Here is a 19,972-nt window from a genome sequence, read left to right as displayed (position 1 = left end):
TTCCTGCCCTGATGGAGTCTCAATGCTAGTAGGGAGAACAGGACATAAACAAAGAAATATACAAGTTATGGAGGAGAGAAATATTATCAAGAAAAATAAAGTAGGTCGTATATAAAATTTGGGAAAAATTGGAAAAGAAGAATATGTGATGGAAATTATTTATATATATATAGTCTTTTTTATATTCTTTACCATTATGGTTTATCATAGGATATTGAATATAGTTCCCTGTGCTGTATAGTAGGACCTTTTTGCTTATCCATTCTGTATATACCAGTTTGCATCTGCTAACCCCAAACTCCCAATCCATTCCTTCCCCACCCCCCTCCCCTTGGCAAGTCTGTTCTCTATGTCTGTGAGTCTCTTTCTGTTTGGTAGATAGGTTCATTTGTGTCATATTTTAGATTCCACGTATAAGTGATATCATATGGTATTTGTCTTTCTCTTTCCGACTTACTTCACTTAGTATGATAATCTCTAGGTCCATCCATGTTGCTTCAAATGGCATTATTTCATTCTTTTTTATGGCTGAGTGATATTCCATTGCGTATATATACCACATCTTCTTTATCCATTCATTTATTGATGGGTGTATAGGTTGTTTCCATGTCTTGGTTATTGTAAATAGTGCTGCTCTGAACCTGGGGTGCATGTATCTTTTTGAATTATAGTTTTGTTTGGATATATGCATGACAGGGAAATATTCTTGAAGGAAGTGCACTGAGGTAGAAACTGAATAGCATGAGGAAACAAGCCATATGATAGTTCTGGGGTCAAATATTTCAGGCAGACAGAAGAGCAGATACAAAGTCCCTGTGGTGGCAACTAGCTTGGCATTTTTGAGAAACAGCAAGAAGATCAGTGTGGCTGACATAGAGTGAGCAACGGGAGTAGAATGAGATAAGAGCGAGAGGTAAAGGCGGGGACTGTATTAAGTAGGACCTTGTGAGTCACAGGAAATAATTTGGATCTTATTCTGAGTGAATATATTCCACTGGAGAGTTTTGAGTAGGGGAGGGATTTATATCTTTTAAAGATGATTCCAGCTGCTATGTAGAGAATACAATATAGGAAACAAAAGAAGAAGCTGAGAGTTTGGTTAGGAGGACACTACAAATGTTAGAAGTGGTTAGATGTGGGATGTATTTTTTGAAGGAAGAGCTAAAAGGACTTGCTGGTGGAGTGAACGTGGAGTGTGGAGACAGTGAAGAATTAGGTTGATCCTTAAGTTTTCATCTGGTGACATTTAATGAAATGGAGAAGACCAGGGGAAGAGTGGGTTTGGGGTAGAATATCAACAATTCTATTCTAAGAATTTAAATTTGAGGTGAATAATAGACATGTAAATAGAAATGTGTGAAGGAGATAGTTTGATACATGAGTCGGGAGTTCCAACGAGAGCTACAGGACTATCTCGAGAGTCTTCAGGGTATAGAAGATGTTTAGAACTAAGGGACCAGATGAAACCATCTAGGGAGAAATTATAGAAAGAAAAAAGAGGACCAACAAAAAAGCCCAGAGGTCCTCTGACTTTAAGGTGAACTGACTTGAGCTGCAGCTCCAAGTATAATCATGTAACCCTAAACATCCACTGGAGCTGATCTCATGACTTCTGAGATTATTAGGAGGAAGATGTTCTCTTGTGGGCTGGACTCAAGCCCAGGAATATTAAGCCTGGGATTTCTGAGAGCCACCAGCTGAAGAGAGCCATCTGAGAATGAAGCCAACACAAAGAAAAACAGAGCCAATAGGTGGGGAGAAACAGTCCCAATTGCATCACCTAAGGATCTGGATCGAGCCATGCTTCAAGTTCAGTCCACTCTGGTTGTTTTGGTTTTTTTCTGTTACATGAGTCAATAAGATCCCCTTTTATTCAAGCCAGTTTGAGTTGGATTTTATGTCTCCTGTAGCTCTCCCACAGCATCTCACCACGTACCCTATAAGTGATGTGCCCAGGTTCACACAGTTATTAGTGACACAGCTGGGCTCAGTCCCAAGCCTCCCTAGTAGTCCAGGGTTCTTTTTCACCACATCTTCTTGCCTGTTGCTCTTTCTTGTGCTGTACCACTTGCTGTGATGTCTAATTCCACACTTTCTATATTAGGCTAACTTAGATGATGATGACTCTGGAGTGGCACGTGTGTGTGTGTGTGTGTGTGTGTGTGAGAGAGACTAGGTACGCATCCCAGGATCACGTAAGTTGAGCACCACCAACCATATCCATTCTGAGAAAGGAAGCTGGGAATAGAGAAAGTTCCCGTATGGTTACCACCAGCTGGAGTGCCACTGTGAATGGCTCCCACTATGGGCATTTATGCCAAAGGTTAAGACCTCTGCTCTTATCAGTAGCATATTTAGGGCAATCATCTGAGGCCCAAACTCTTGGTCTTTTGGTCTGAAAATAGCACTGGCTGTGTAGATATCTATGAAGACAACCAGTGAGTTACCATGTCAATCGTCATCCTATCCCTGGGCCTCATATTTTGCACTTTGGCAGGGAAGTCTTCCAAGGCCCTACTCATCCACTTACCATTTATTGAGTTCTTTCTATGTTCCTTACAGTATGCTGAGTACTGGAGAAATGAACAAGGATAGGAACAAGTGCTGCAGGAACTCACAGGCTAACATAGGAGAAAGACATACCAGCAGAATGGCTGTGTGACAAGCTCTGTGATAGAGTTAGGTGCAAGGTGCTAAGGGAGCAGGGGGCAGGTTCTGACTGAGTGAATCAGGGACACCTTCATGGAGGTGGTGATGCCCTGAGCTGGGCTTACAAATTCAGGGACCAAGCAGGTAAAATAAATATTAAAGTGACCAGATATGGGACAACAGGGAAAAGAGAAGCATCGTGCTCCTGGAGAATACCTGTCCTCTCCAAAGGCATTGGATTTAACCTTTTAAAGAACATTGTGCTGGTGAACTAAACCTGTCTGCAGGATGCTATGGGGGCACCAGTTTTCAACCTCTGCCTTTGGACCAGTGAGTAAGAATTCTCCAAGCAGACAAGGCAAAGGAGCACTCTAGGGAGTAGTTTAAAAAGCCTGAGGATAGGACCCTTTCCAACATGGAGTATATAAAAGCTCCCAGGCTGAGGCAGTGGGATGACACAATATAAAGATTGTTCTGACTCCTTGTTCTACTTGTCTGGATCTTGACCCCTGCTACTCAGACTATCTTCATGCATTCTGGACCATATAACTGCTTTGTCCTTCAAATTTTAGTTAAACATTTTGGACTGTAACCCACATTGTAGCTTCACTCTCACCCTTTGTGGTACTCTGACCTCAACTTTCCTCCCATTTGAAAGTGTCTCCTCTGAATTTTGATTCTGGCTGAATGTATCCATTATATTTCATAATATCATAGCAATCATGAGTATAGGTTGTAAATCAAACACCTGGATTGAAATCCTCACTCATCACGTACTAGCGGTGTAACTTTGGAGAAATTCCTGAACTTATATATTTAAGTTCTCTGAGGCTCAATTTCTTTTTCTATTAAATGGGTGTAATAAACCATATCTTGAGCACTCGACACAATGCCTTGTGCATAGAGAGGCATTGCTCTGGGGAAATGAATGAGTCCTGAAATGTGATCAGAATTTCCACTCAGAATCTTGTGCCACGGTCCTAACTTTGCCTCCATAACCAGGTTCCAGAATCCGCTGGATTTGTCATTCCTCTGATGATTCCTTATTCTCTGCTGGTTCACTATCCTAGCCTCCCAGACAGCCTTTCCAGGTCTTACATCCCTCCTTGCACGTGCCCTGCCCTACTTTCACTGGTCCTGATGCTGACATGAGTAAAACCAACTTTGGATAAGATATTAACATCTGTCCATCAAGAACTTTTGAGTGTGTGCTCAGCACTACATGGAAAGAGCTCTGGATTATTCTGTTCAGACAAAAGAATCAAACGTTTCCCTCTGATGATCCTCTTGGTCTTGCCACCAGAGTTCTCTCCTATTTTCACTGATAGATATTGCTTCCTGTCTGCAACAAGACATCCTGGGCTCCATGTTTCAGTGGAATTGGTGAACTTCTGAAGTCACTCAGCCTGAAGCCTTTTACTTTACAACACCCCCTATGGTGCTCCATAATTGCCTGGAAATGCATGGTGTCTCTCATCTTGTTGCTTAATTAAAATTCAGTTCTGTTCACAGAGTCACAACTAAGAGGTATTTTTGTCTTTCTTTTTTCTGCTATCATTTGAGGACCCCTGATCGTGATGCCTTCTTGCTTAATCTGGAAATTGTTTGAAATATTTCCATGGGCAGTGTGTCATTGTAGTGACTCCTAGGAAAGAAAGGCACTATGTTCTATGGAGAACATATTAATGGGTACTTTCTGTTACTTTATTTGACCTCCATTTGGCAGGTCATATTATCCTCATTCATGCTGAGAAGAAACTGAGGCTCAGAGAGGTTAGGTAGCTTGCCTAAGGCTGCACAGCTTGTCAGGGCATGAGCAAGAATGAAAAACACAGAGTCAGTTGTCTTTATCATGTTTTGGGGTAGGATACTAAAGGAATTAGAGGTAGGATGATGAAATTGTCCTTATAAAGGATGAGATCTCAAATATCTGAAGTAATTATCAATGCTTCAGTAAATGCTTATAATTATCAAATTATCAGGGAGAATTAACAATGATGACTGGCTGGGGGAAATCCAAAGTCTGCAACCCTCAACCTCTAAAATTTTGGAGAACTAGTGAAAGAATTGGTGTGTCTTAATAATTTCGCTACCCTCAGCATGCAGAGTACATCAAACAGTGTGGTCCAAAATTTCTGTGCTCCAAGCATCAATAGGTACTTAATCAATTGTTCAATTAAAAAATACTTTGCACATTGACTTAAAAATCAGTTTCTGTAAATACTCTTGAGAAAAGAGGCTATCTTTGAAACACTGGAATTGACCCCATTCTCTCCTCAGTAGGACTCCATGGTAGCTGAATTCTGACTTTGAGTTAGCATTCAAAAACTATAAAATTATTTCCTTGAAGGAGTCTCTTCTCTCCCTGTAATTCCAATGCTAAGTGAGGGTTGATCCTGCAACCCCATTCCCACCCCCTCCCAGCGTAATTATCTCTCCAATTAAAGAGCAACTAAGGGACAACAAAACTGGAGGTTCTGCTAAATTACAACGAATCACACTGCTGAGGATCCCCCTCAGCTTTGATCTGTTATCGTTTTGCGCACACAACCCTTTCTCTGTAAGGCCGGCTGCTCTCAGCAGTGTTGTGCCTAATCAGATGTGTCACACCTCCACTGAGGTAAATTGGGTTTATTGGAGAAGAGAAATTAAATTAAGTCTGTTAAGGAATTAATTGTGACCATCTAGGCTTAATCTATCATATTATCCCATTGTGGTATATCGGGATCAAAATCCTCTGACCCAGTTTTTAAAAAATACAAACTTTATACCTAGAAAATAGGCATAGTGTTTTGGACTGCAAAAACAGCAAAAGGAAAACGAAAATTTAGGAATGAAAAGGCATAGGATCCACATGATATCAGCTCATGCACTTTAGGAGAGAATGTAAAATAAAGTTAGAGAGACCACCAAATACTCCTAACTTAGTTTGCTCACAAATAAAGATATGGTGGCTAGTGTATAGTAGGTCCTCAGTAAATGGAAAAATGAATGAGTGGGTGAATTGCCATCATCTTTATTAGCATGATCCAAAGGTCTTTATTGGATCACCAGTGAACCAGGTTACATGGTAGGTGCTGTCTGTTCACGTGCAAAACAAGTATTTATTAGGCACCTACTGTATACTAGGAGCTGTGCTAAGTGCTAGGGACACAAGAGAGACCAAACTCTTGCCATCATCTACCATACTGTCTAGAAGGGAACACAATAATCTTTTTTTTTTTTTTTACAACATGAAATGTCAATATTTCTTTTGTAAAAAGGGAAAAGACTAACACACAGGCACACTCAATAATTTAGTAGTATTCATGGAGTAAAAAGAATGAAGAAATCTGGACAAAGACTTAGGTCCTATAACTTAAAATAAATTTTCAGATAGGATGCAGTTACTAAGAAACTATCATTTCTTGGTGAATCAGTCTAGGCTTCTCCTCCCAGATTTTCTCCCCTGCTTCCCCCTAAGATTGCTACCAAACCAAACTTGGGTTCGCTTGCCTGTGCACAGTAAAGCCAAGCTATCGTCACCGGGTTGTGGTTAAGGAAAGAGCAGCGTTTACTGCAGGGCACCAAGTAAGCACTCTAAGCAGCTAGTGCTTATAAGACTCAAACTCACCAATAGCTTTCAGGGAAAGGCTTTTAAAGACAGAGTGAGGGAGGGGGGTGGAGGGGTGCGTGATCAGCTTGTGGACATTCTTCTGATTGATGGGTGGTGAGGTAGTGGGGAGTCAACATCATCAACCTTCTTGTTCCAACTGGTCTGGGGTCTGCATGCCTCTGGGGGTTTCAGTATCTGCAAAATAGCTCAGAGGATATGGTTCAGAATATGATCTATAGCCCTTGAGGAGGAACTAAAAGTCCTTGACTTTATTTAATGGCTAAGCTGTTATTATTTTGTCTTGCTTGACAGTTTTCCTTTCTTTCTGCATTTTCTCACTTCTCTGATTAAATTTATTCTTTGGAACTTGGGGGAGGCCTAGGAGGCTAAAGTTTTTCCAAAGACAAGAGGCAGGCAGAAGATATGGGGAGGGGAATCTGTCCTGGAAAGGCCCCGGAGTGTCCTGCTCGATTACAAAATCATTATTTTCAGTGAGTGCTGGAATTATCAGTCTTCTCAAGACATGGGGATGGGCTGATGGTGGTAGTGGTGGGGAAGAATGTCTAATGTTTCCCTTTGATTTTAGAACCCAAGTAGTTTCCCTGTCATCCATCCATCCACCCATTCATCCACGGAGGCACTTCATAGTGTGGCAGGTCTAGCTTCAAGTTTCAGCTCAGCTACTTGGGAATAATGTAACCTTGGACAGGTCTCCTACCATCTAGAAGACTCAGTTGATTCATCTGCAAAATAGGTATAACAATAGTACCTACCTCACAGAGTTACCATGAAAGTTAAATAAGTACTTAATAAATATAAAATATAATAATAATTTACTTGTTTGTTTTAAAAGTTATTAAATGATTACTATCTGTACTGTGAATCTGTTACTGCAAAGACAAATCAGCGACAATTTTTGCCTTCGAAAGGAGCTCATATTCTAGCTGAGGAGACATATTTCTATTGGTATATAAAATTAAAATTTACTTTGTGTTGAAATGAAGATGTGAAATTAGATGTTAAGGAAACCATGAGAAGGAACAATAATTCCACATGATCAAGAAGAGGTGGGGAGCTGCTTAAGGTTTCACTGAGAAGATGGTCAAAATGGGAAGATTAGTAGAAAAGCAATAGGTAGACTATTCTACACCATTTAAAATTTCAAATTGACTTTGATTTAATCCTTTTTAAGATACACTGTAACTTTCTTTGGGTAAATTTGCTAAAGAACAGGATTGAGTCTTGTAAAAGGTAGGTACTTTCTTTATATTCATTCATTCATTGTATTCAGTAAAGATTTGTAAGGTGCCTGGCATGTATTTAGATGGCAAAATTTACAGATGAGTAAGATGTGGTTCTTATCCTCAAGGTGCTCCTGTCTGGAAGAGTAGAGAAACAAATATATTTATTATAGCAAGATATGATAAATGTCATGATATGAAGAAGGAGGCAAAATGGAGGACTAAAGAGTTATCCAGGCAGACAGCTATAGATCAGCCATTCCAGATGGCAACACGATCAAAGGATTAAAGGTAGGATAGAGCACACTATGCAGGGGAAACTCCACTACGTTGGTACTAGTAGCATATGAAGTAGGGATCGAAGTCTCTTAGGATATTTTCAGGACTTTGTATTTTATCCAAAGGTAAAAGGAGTCATTCAGGGGGTTTTAGCAGGAGCCATATGGTCAAGTATGAGTTTTGAAGAGATCAGCCTGGCTGCAGTGTTGAGGATAGACCAAGGGGTCAAGATAAGAGATAAAGAGAAGAGATAAAAGACCCTAGGAGGAGTCTGGGTGAAAGTTGATGAGGACCTTATCTACAGCATTAGTGGAAGAGTCAGAAAGAAAGAAACAGATTTCTGAAATATGAGATACTCAGAATCTAAAATTGGCTTTTAGACTCCCACGCCCAGAGCATCTCATTATAGAGCTGCCTCCTCTGTAAGGTAATTAGGAGGACTAGACTCCCAAGGGCAGCCTTGTACTAGACCCCAAGCTAGACAATTCTGTTCCCCAAGATCACCACCCTCTGAACACCTTGGGTCTGAATGCCTTGCCAACCGTCCTTACTCCTTTACAGATTTCAATTCCTGGAGGACTGATTACCCTTACTGTAAAACACGAATCACTAAACTCCAGCTTTCAGATGTTTCTGAGCACACCCTGTGGTTATTTCATTTTCACAGCCTAAGCTTCCATGTGTCTTACTGAGTGAGCAGGGTGCTTGGGACTGAAAACTTGGTGCCTGTGTTTTTTGGAAAGTACAAGTAAAGCAAAGTGTCTTAAATAATTTAGAACTGTCCTAAATTTTTCCAGCTGTCTCCCTTTTCCCATCTCTTCAAGGGAAGCAAAAAGCAGCCTCTAGCACTCTAAAATGTTCATTTTTCTAGAAGCTCTGGGAGAAAATAAGAAAACCCACAAATGTTCTCTCTTTAAATATTCCTTCTATCCTATTTTTTTCCTCGTACCCAATGATGGCAGTTAATAGTTACAATTTTAGAGGAAAATGTGGTCTGGTGAAAAGATCTTGCATTTTTGCCATGGTTGCATTGAATCATAGAGTGTTAGAGCCGAAATTAGAATTTAGAAACAATCTACTTCAGAGACGGAGAACACTTGGCATGTGTGCTGTAATTCTCGTCACCCACATCCTTGGCAGACGTTGCTAATCCATCACCGTAGTCTTTTTCTATGAACCCAGGTGTAGCCTCAAATCCTTGTCAATACAGTGCATAAGTGACTGTCGTTTGATTGGAGTTGGCACACAAAATGAAACTCATTTGTCATCCCTGTTCTACTCCCAGCAGTTGCACAGGGGGAAACTGAGAAGCAGAAATGACCCAACACCACCTGTGAGTAGGTTTTGTTGCTAAGACTTGCCTCCAGTGGAAGTAAAGCCCTTTTATGACTGACTTGGAATCTCTCCTATGTTTCTATGTCTCTGCATCCACCAGAATCTCTGTGTCTTTCTCTTTCTTTGAATCTCTGAGCATCTATCTGCTTTCTGATTGTCTTTGAGCTACTGTCTATCCCTCTGGCCACATCTGTGTCTCACTGTTTCTCAGCTTTTCCACTGAGTAGGTCTGGGACCTGGGAACGCTCTTGACCTCTTCGTCTGCAAATTAGGAACTGTGGTTGCTGCTCCACATCAGAGGAGTTTTGATAACAATAATGGGAAAGAGAGAGTAGAAAACACATAACCATAAGGGAAGATAAAGAAGTAGTTCGGATTGTGATCATGGGGGAGGAAGGTTTTTCTGGGACAACAAAAATGTTGAAGCACGTTTGTGCATAAATAGCCACGATTTAATTAGCCTCAGGAGAAAGCCCACTGTGGAGGTGGAAGAACCAAAGGAGGCAAAGATGAAACAGGAGTTCACTGCGCTTAGAGGAGGAGTTCCTTCAGCACGCTTGCCCTTTTTATTTTCGTTTGTATGGGTGTAGCGGGGGATATCCTCTTATGAGTCCCCAGCCTCTAGGAAACCATCTCCCTCAGAAGGATGTGACAAGGGTTTGGGGTTTGGGAAGTGCTCATAGCATCATCATGCTCATCAAGGAGGGTCCCTGGGTCCTTTCATCTTCAAGCTTGTATCTTTTCCATGGGCTCAAGAGAGATTTCTTTTTTAAAAAAAAATAAAATAATAAGGGACTTCCCTGGTGGTGCAGTGGTTAAGAATCCGCCTGCCAATGCAGGGGACATGGGTTCGATCCCTGGTCCAGGAAGATTCCACAAGCCGTGGAGCAACTAAGCCCATGCGCCGCAACTACTGAGCCCGCGTGCTGCAACTACTGAAGCCCATGCACCTAGAGCCTGTGATGTGCAACAAGAAAAGCCACTGCAATGAGAAGCCTGCACCTGCAATGAAGAGTAGCCCCCGCTCGCCACAACTAGAGAAAGCCTGCGCACAGCAACAAAGACCCAACGCAGCCAAAACATAAATAAATTAAAATTTAAAAAAAAGCTCCATCTCCTAACAATGACTTGGTTTCTAAGCCAAGCACCCGCCTCCGTGTTTGACCCATACCCTTCTCTTCAGACAATGAGCTTTTTCAGCGTATGAGTTTACACAAAGGTAGGTGGAAATATCTCAACATCAATCACCCAAAGCAGTGGCGGTATCTTACTTTTAAATCAAAGGACACCCTCAAGTTGAGGCAGGCAGTGAAGAAACCATCCCAGCGAGGGCTGGCTGGTCCTGCCAGATCTCCAAGCTCTACCTAAGCTCTTCCTTTCTTCTTTCTCCCCTGGAGCCTTTATGGATCTCTTTGTGCAAGGTTTCCTTTTCAAGACAGAAAATCAGAGGTGTGATTCTACAGCACTAGTGCTCAAACTTGGCTGCACGTTGGAATCCCCTGGGGGGGGGGTTGTAAAAAACAGTGATGTCTGGGTCCCACCCCCTGAGATTCTGATTTAGTTGGTATTGAGTATGACTTGAAGTATAGGGGTTTTCAAAATCTCCCTGGTGATTCTTATATGCAGCTTCAAAACCACTGCTCTATGGTTCCCAACCCTGATATACCCCACCAGTTTCCTCTGAATTACTCTTATACTTTCTACCAAAATGGGAGCTCAAAGTATCCCACTACCACTTGTATCATCTGTCAGTGCAAGCATAGTATGCAATTATCCCTGCAATTGCTAACAAGCAAGAAGCAGGTGGTGAAGACAGTTATTGGCCAGATTTCATGCATTAGGAACATTTGTGTTTATTGCTACAGTTGCCACACTGGGGGGTAATCCGATGGTGGAAATATGTTACTCTCAGGGAGCTAAGGTTATATCAAAAGAATAGGAAACATACATAGTGGGAAACATACACCCTTATATTTACCAATATCTCTTTTGCATGCAGAACTAGAAAATTATCCAGATATAAAGGTTCACCTCCTGGAAAAAGAACAGAGCCTGGGTGACAGCTGAGTCACTTCAAATGGCAAAGGGCAAGTTGGTATTGTGTGTGCACACCTGTACTCATCCTTGAAACACACCCTTCTGACTGCTACATTGTTATTTAACTTCTCTGACACTACATCTTCTCTTCTGTAAGATGGGTTTAATCAAACCTACCTAACAAAATTATTTTGAGGGTTAAAATAAATTATGAATTTAAAGTTTATTGCACATATTAGTCCTAGAGCTCTTACAAGTCTGCAAGGAAGTATAAACCCTCAATTTAAAAATTAGTAAACATATGAATGGGCAGTTTGTTGAAGAAAAATAAATGTGGCCAGGAAACAAAGGAAAATATAGCATCACTAGTAATCAAACATTTCAATTAAAATGAGAATACTATTCTTTTATCTTAATAAATTGCCTTTGATTTACATTGTGGTGAGATAGGTTCTCTTATATCATGTTAATGGAAGTTTAAATGGATTTAGTCTTTCTAGAAAGCAATTTGGCAATATCAAAAAACTTCAAAAAGCTTTTTTTTGAACCAGAAGTTCTACCTCTCTGATCTAGCTTAAGGAACTAAAAAGGGTTGTTTACAGATGTTGATTTCAATGTTATTTATAATAATGAAAAATGAAATTATCTAATTAGCCCATTATATGTGAATAGTTAAGTAAATTATGATGCATTTTTAAAATAAAATAATCTCTCTATAAAATTAAATTTATAAAGTTTATCTACCAACATAAGAAAATGCTCTTGGTAAGTGAAGAAGATAAACTTTATTTTCAGTATTGTAATTTTGCTTTAAAAATACATATTTTATTTGTTGAAATGCTTTTATTTTGCTATTATCAGACACGACTCAAACTGGTTTAAATAATAAAGAAAAGTTATAAGTTCGTGTAGTAGAAAATACCCCCAAACATGTCAGTTTTCCAAATTGGTTGATTTAGCAACTCAGCATTTTTTAACAAGGATCCAGGTACTTTCTAAATCTCTCCTCTGCTATCCTGGGTGTTGTCTTCATCCTTAAGCTAAAGGTATTATATCCAGACCCAGAAAAGAAAAGAGATTACATCTCTCTCTCTCTCCTCTCTGTCTTCTCTTCCCTTTCCCATCTCCCTCTCCCACTCTTTGGTTGAGAGAGGAAATTTTTCTCACTAGCCCAACTGCAGAATTCCCCTCATACATTATGTTTCTGAATTGGGTACTGCTCAGTCCTGCACCAACCCCTGGCCAGGGAAATGAAACTACACATTGACCAATTAGGACCTATTCCTGAACTCGGGGTGGGTGGGTTTCCTGCGACTCATAGCTTGTGGAAGAGGAAGAGGGAGAAATGGACAAATGGATGCTGAGTGGGCTACCAATTATGTCCTCTATTGGTATGCATCAATCCAGTAAGATATATACCTTCTAGCTGATGTGACCACCAGGAAGAAGTTGGATGGAAAAATACATGGAGGAAGATTTTAAGTCATATACCTGGTGCCAAGATTTTGTCTGAAGTTTGATTCCTTGTGGAGTGCTTTCAGAGCTCATGGGAAAGAGAATCAAATGCAGAAAGTAAACCACTTAGGATGTGACCTCTCATGACAAGCCTTCTGAGATGGGGACAGAGGCTGCACTGCCTGGTTGGCTCTCCTTGTCTCTGTATATGACATTCCTGTTGCTTGTCGTGGGATATGGCTTATTATGGTAATGGAAGTTAGGTTGAAACTGTATGAGAACTAGGAACCATTAGAAAAGGAGCAGGGTGTTTTGTGTATGTGTGACTTATATAAGCCTCAGTTAAAATTTACCTAGTGAACCTGGCAGGAGATATTCATGGTTTTGTTTCCATGATGTCATAAAAAGGATGATTTCAGTAAAATCTCCTATGATTCTGCAAACCAGACTGCTCTCTCCAGGCTCCCAAAGGGCCCCAGAAACCCAAAGAGGATGTCTGAAGGGCATGAAATTGTCCTTGTATTCAAGAAGGCTTTTTTTTTTCTTTCCTTCTTTCTTTATGGCTGCGTTGGGTCTTCATTGCTGTGCGTGGGCTTTTCTCTAGTTGTGGTGAGCGGGAGCTACTCTTCGTTGCGGTGCATGGGCTTCTCATTGCGGTGGCTTCTCTTGTGGTGGAGCACGGGCTCTAGGTGCGTGGCTTCAGTAGTTGTGGCACGTGGGTTCAGTAGTTGTGGCTCATGGGCTCTAGAGCGCAGGCTCAGTAGTTGTGGTGCACGGGCTTAGTTGCCCCATGACATGTGGGATCTTCCCGGACCAGGGATGGAACCCATGTCCCTTGCATTGGCAGGCGGATTCTTAAGCACTGTGCCACCAGGGAAGTCCTCAGGAAGCCTTTTAACCACATAATAATAATAGCTAATTGTATTGGCTTCTGCAGGTTGCCATAACAAGGTATAGCAGATGGGGTGGCTTAGAAAACAGAAATGTATTGTCTCGTGCTTCCAAAATCAGGGATTTGGCAGGGCCATACTCTCTATGGGCTCTAAGGGAGGATCCTTCCTAGCTTCTGCCCTTTGCCAACAATCTTTGGCATTCCTTGGCTTATAGGTGTATCACGCCAATCTCGCTTTCTGCCTTCATATTGTGTCCTCCCTGTGTTTGTCCTGACTGATCCATAAAGAGGAAAAATGAAGGGGTCAAGGGGGAGGGGACCAAAGAGTGCTGAGTAACCACTAGAGGTCAACACATGCATTATCTCATTTAATGCCCACATCACCCCTGGAATTTAGCTATCGTTGCTCCTATTTTATAGATTAGAATACTGAGTTGTCTTAGAGGCTATGTGCCCTGCCCAAGGTCACTGACTACTAACTGGAGATCAGGTATTAGAACCAATGCCTCCAAAGCATATGCCCCTTTCTAAGGCCCCAAGCCTTCTGAAGAAGCAAATAGACAGCCTGCTTGCTGTTGAAATCCTACAATCAGTAGGAGAGGGTGACTCTGACTTTCCCCTGCAGTGTTCAAAGCCATGGTGGCTCTCAGCAAATCTGAGCTCCCACTGTGTCTTCTTTAGTGGATTCCAGCTGCTGAGGGATGAGGCCAGTGCTGGAGCCAACAGTCCCTGACCAAGAGGGGGGTCTGAGGTGCTAAAGAAAAGAGAAGTGTGTCACCCTCTTGGTTGAGCCTCCAGATCAGCTTCAAAGGTAACTGTGCTTGTAGGTTACCACATTTCTATGTTTGGTGCAGGAAGTTGTTGTACACAGTGGCTAGAGCTCAGGTGTGGGTGTGGATATTTTTTTGGAATCTACACAGGAGTCTAGAATTTTTAAGTCCTAAGGAGGAGATGAAGCAGAATAGAGAGATGGACAGAATGGAGAAGGCCAGAGGGGAAGAGAAGTGATGGCAAATGGGTGCTTTTGGTGTCTTTCCATTGGACAAGAGTGAAAAGATAGGGCTCCTAATTCTGACCACACTTGGCTGCAGTCTCCATCCTGTCTTCTTCTGGTGTTGGCTCTCTTTCCTACACCCTGTCTATGTGATTTAAGTGGCAGTGACTCCATCCTACCCAGATCCAGAAATGGGCACATGAGTCAGCCCTGGCTTAATCACTGAAGTGCTCCTGGCCAAAGCGATTGTTTCAGCTTTGAATACCTGACTGCAATAGACCCAATCAGCATGGTTCCAGAACTATTGCAGAAACAACTGGGAAATCATAGCTCTTTTTTTTCGTAGGACTTCTTATCTGTAAAAATAATTTAAGTCTGGAGATGCAAGAATCTCCATGTGAGGACTTAAGGATGAAGCCAACCCAGTGCGAAATAAGGCCAGGAGGTGGGAGAAAGGTGGGAGAAGAGAGAGAGATAGGGAAGGAGACTGGGACCATTATGTAAGCAGCTGGACCCAGCACGGAAGAAATCAGCAACCATCCTTCTCAGTTACATGAGTCAATAAGCTCTGAATAGGTTGAGGTTTCCTGTCAATTATTACTGACAGTAGACTGGGCTTGGACAAGACATGCATGGTGTGTGGGAACAGTATGCCATTTTCAAGATATATGACCTTGGTCAGGTCCCTTTATCTCTGTTAAAATTCTAAAATGAGGAACAATTGATATTCAAGGTTACTTCCTTTATGAATAATCATAATGATTTCTAATATTCATCTAGCGCCGTATCTGCCCAGTACTAGGCTAACATATTTATGGTATTTGTCCCTCATAACAGTCTTTTGGGGATAATCCTATAATTATCCCCATTTTACAGATTAGTAGACTGAAGTACAGACAGGAAAGTGATTCTTCCAAGGTCAGAGAGTTGTAAGTGCCTTAGCTAAGATATGAGCCCAGTGGTCTGTTCCCCAAAACTGTGCTCTTAACCACTATATTACTTGTGTAGTTTTTTTAAATTTTATTTTTTATTGAAATATGGTTGAATTACAATGTTGTGTTAATTTGTGTAGTTTTTAAATGAGAACAAAACACTAGCAACAGAGAACAGGTGGTGGGGTGGAAAGAGTGCTGGATGGGAATTAGGAGACCCTCATTCTAGTCTTAGCTCTGCTGCTAAGTTGTTCAACTCTGGACAAGGGCCTCATTTATTTTCATTTTTTCAGTGAAGGGGTTGGCCTAGATGTGCTTAAAGTTATATCCAGTTTGAACATTTTGTGATTCCATCCAGGACTACACCAGGTGCTGTGGGTTCACCTGATCAGGGGGTCCAGCAGGGCCAAATGGGGTGGGCATACCGGAAGTTTCCACTGCCCTGAGGGTCAAAGGTGGAGCACAGTGCCTAAGGTCTGGGATACCTGGGAGGCTTCTGAGCTCCATTTATTTACATACTGTCTAAGGACACTTTTGTACTACAATAGCAGAGTTGAGTATTTGTGATAGAGACCATATGGCTGGCAAAGCTCAAATATTTACTATCTTTTCTTTTACTGGAAAAGTGTCAGAAGATCACGTTTATTTTCCTCTTCTGGCAAACCACTGGCTAATGGGCTCAGAGCTGTTCTGCAAACCACAGTTAACAAAAGAGCAACTAACAAGCACCGTGTCCTTGAACTTCTTTCAAAACCTAGGTTATTCATGATTCCAAGAAAATGGAGCACACAGTTCCATTACTAAGGGGCTTGTTTTGGGGAAAAGAATAGAATCTATTGGGGGGGTTGTCACAAGCAACGGAAACCAACACTGGATTTCCTTAGGTGAAAGATAAATTGGAAGAGTGTGGGGAACTCATAGACCTAAAGGAGGCTGGGACTTGGCACGGAAGTGGGGAGGAGCTGAGGAGCTCAGGAGAACTCATGGTAGGAGCCCCAACCATGGTTCCCAACTAGGAGGTCTGGCATGCACACATTCCTGTGATATTGACTGCAGCTCTTTTTTCCATCATTCACCTGAGCCCTGGACAGAGCAGCCAACTGGGTCAGCTTGGGTCACAAGCCCATCCCTTGTCTCTTCTGTGGCAGGGAGAAGGAAATTCTGTAGGTGGAGGGGTTCTGTAATGAGAAGTCCTTGCCTGGATGTACACTTCTCCAAGACATGTGAGAGCAAGTGCTCCCTAAAATGTCAGGTGCTCTAAAAAAGGAATGACCTCTGAGCAGGCAAAATGATAAACATTCTCTTCAAGGGTGTAAATCACAATTATACTTTTAAAATATCAATAGCAAATGTAGAAATATTTTTTAAAAATAAAAGAAAAATTATAGAGCTCTTTATTTCCCCTCTTCTTTTATCCTTTTCTCTTTCTTTCTCCTTTCCATCCATAAATATTTTCTTGAACATATTTTATGTAGGTGGATGTATGTATCAGCTTCTATAGACATGCTGCATGGATTTGAACCCCACCTACATTTCTACTTCATTATGAAACTTTAGATAACCTATTAAACCTTGTTAAACCTCAGCTTTTTCATAGGATACATAGTAAGCATCCTATAATGTTTAGGTACTGTTGCTGTCACAAAGCTGTACATAGAGTAAGATAGAAAGCTTGCCTTCTAGGAGTACACAATCTATGAAAGGAGGTGAAGTTGCATTGGTGGCTGTTAGTCTGTTACTGCTGTATAAAAACATTGGAGGGCCTTCCCTGGTGGTACAGTGGTTGAGAGTCCACCTGCCGATGCAGGGGACACGGGTTCGTGCCCCAGTCTGGGAAGATCCCACATGCCGCGGAGCAGCTAGGCCCGTGAGCCATGGCCACTGAGCCTGTGCTCCGCAATGGGAGAGGCCACAACAGTGAGAGGCCCGCGTACCGCACAGAAAAAAAAAAAAAAGCGTTGGAAAAATCACAGTGGCATGCAAAACAAGCATGTATTTTTCACTTTTGTAGATGTTGGATTGGCCGGGATTTGGCTTATCTACATTAGGCTGGGCTTGGTTTGAAGCTGCCGTTTGGGTGCAAATCTGCTCCGTGTGCTTTCCATTCTTCTTTGACCAACATCTACCCTCAGATGTTCTCTTCCTGGAAAAAGGCAGAAATGCAAGAAGACAGTCCTGGCTACGCAAGTACAATTCAAGTCTCTCCTTGTATCACATTCTGTAACAATCCCTTTGGCCAAAGAAAGTCACGTGTTAAAGCCCAAAGCCAAGTACATCTGGCCATGCCAACAGTATAGGTATATAGTATTACCACAGAGGAATAAAAGGTTTGGGGCCAGTAATTAACCTACATCATGTTTATTTAGTACCAAGTAGAAAGTCAGGTATGTGATAGTAGAGATAGATATAGAAATGTCAAAATTGTTTCAAAATTAGAAGAACTTACCTCTAACTGCTCAAGAATTCAAGGGAAACAGTGTGGAAAAGGGGTTGATTGAGATAAATCTTGTAAGATGAGTGAAGATATGGATTCCCAGGCATTGGAAAAGAGAAGGAAAGTCCAGGCAGAGAGAATAGCTATCAACAAAGTCATGAAAGCAAGGGCATGTCCAGGACTAAGGAGATGTTTAAGTTGGCCAGATTTATGGAGGGAAGTTATAGTTATCAGAAAAAGTTGGGACCAGTATGGGGCCCAATCAGTTTACAGACTGAACAGGCCTGTTGGTTGGAGAGAACAGAAATTACCTTTTAGACATTCAAGAGCAAGTGACCCTCAATAACTTTGGCCAATGAGGGAAAACTTGATTGATGATCCACACAGGCAAAATGCAGCAACCAGTAAGATGGCAGCCCCTTAAGAACAGGGTAGTGTTCTGTGTAGCCCTCAGCCAGGCTGGCAACAACATTAACCATTGGGACATGCAGCAGTGAGGGGTACTGAGTAACCAGGCTTCAGAAAAGTATAGGGATTAGGAAACCTATTTTACTTTCTCAGGAGAGGCTGATGCCCTTCTCAGTTTGGAAGGAGACATAGTCAAAGAAGTTCATGAGTTTAACAGGCAGAAGAAAGACAATGGGATTCAAAGTTAGATCATGAGACTAAGTCCCAAATCCATCATTTACTGTCTGGGTGACCTTAGGCAAATTATTTCACCTTTTATGGGTCTCAGTCTCCTTGTTTATAAAATGGGGGTTAATAATACCTAGGGCTGTCATGGTAAGCAAATATGATAGTATGTGATATAGAGTAACAGAGATATTTGTGGGAGAGGATTGGGGAATAAAGAAAGGGCTTTGAGGGAATCAGCGCTAATAGCAGCGAAAGTATCAATGAAGTGAACTCAAGGGGAGGGAGAAGAAAGTTGGACCAAATTTGGGTATTTTTGCTCATCACCTGCTCCAATTTTCTTCTTTTACGCTTTTCTAAACTAGACAGTTTAGGAATCTAAAAATGACATTCTCCATTGAAGGTATAGTTTTTGATGTAAATTTTTTCCAATCAGACACATGTGAGACTTGGATTCAAAACTGAGATGAGGGCTCCCCTGGTGGCGCAGTGGTTGAGAGTCCGGCTGCCGATGCAGGGGACATGGGTTCGTGCCCCGGTCTTGGAAGGTCCCACATGCCGCGGAGCATCTAGGCCCGTGAGCCATGGCCGTTGAGCCTGCGCGTCCGGAGCCTGTGCTCCGCAATGGGAGAGGCCCCAACAGTGAGAGGCCCGCATAACGCAAAAAAAAAAAAACTGAGATGAGTGGGAAGGGAGCACGTATGAAGAGTCTATGTTGCCAGTGTCAGGACCACTCTGGCTCTAGAGGGGTCAACATGCTAATGGTGGCTTCCAAAACCCCACATTACTCTTAAGGTGAATTGTTCCTGGATCCAACAGTTGTGGCATTGGGCTCCTGAGGCCTGGATTGTGGAAGCAGTAGTTAGAACACTGGCTTTCTGATTTCCTAGTAGCCTTATTGTTGCAGGGGTTCCCTTGATGAGCCAGTTCTGGAATGTTCTTTGAGAGTCATTCCTGATCATTCCCTACCTAGAACTTATTTCTCCAGAGCTTATAATGATTTTATAAGCATTTGATTCGCTGCCTTAATATCTTTAAAAAATTTAAAAAGCATTAGTTTTTGTTATCTACAACAGCCTTGACTAGGACACTGGAGTGAATGCATTTCTAAAGGTACCATCTTGCTCAATTCTTCTCTAACCTCTTCGGGCTCTCACTTCCAACAGCTTCCTGGACACCTCTTTTTGACCATCTGCCATTACTAAGTAGTGTCCCTGCCTGTTGGTTTTCTACTCCCAATCCAACCTAAATCCTGTGGTCAGATTTACCTTCTTAAAAGGAAATTACTAATCACATACCCTGTGATTTGCAGTTTCAAATGGTGGAGAGAGAGATTATTTCTTCTTCCTCCTCTTGGAGGTCACCCTCAAAGCAACAAAGATTATGTGGAAAGAAATGAAATCTCCATCTCTGGTGATGCCAGGAGACATCTGTAACCCTGAACCACAGCTCCTTACAGAGAGGAGTTGCCAAATATAGTGAAGATCAAATGAGGG

Source organism: Mesoplodon bidens, assembly GCF_964165515.1.
Source record: "Mesoplodon bidens genome assembly, chromosome: 11".
NCBI lineage: Eukaryota > Metazoa > Chordata > Mammalia > Artiodactyla > Ziphiidae > Mesoplodon > Mesoplodon bidens.
This window is presented reverse-complemented; position numbering follows the sequence as displayed.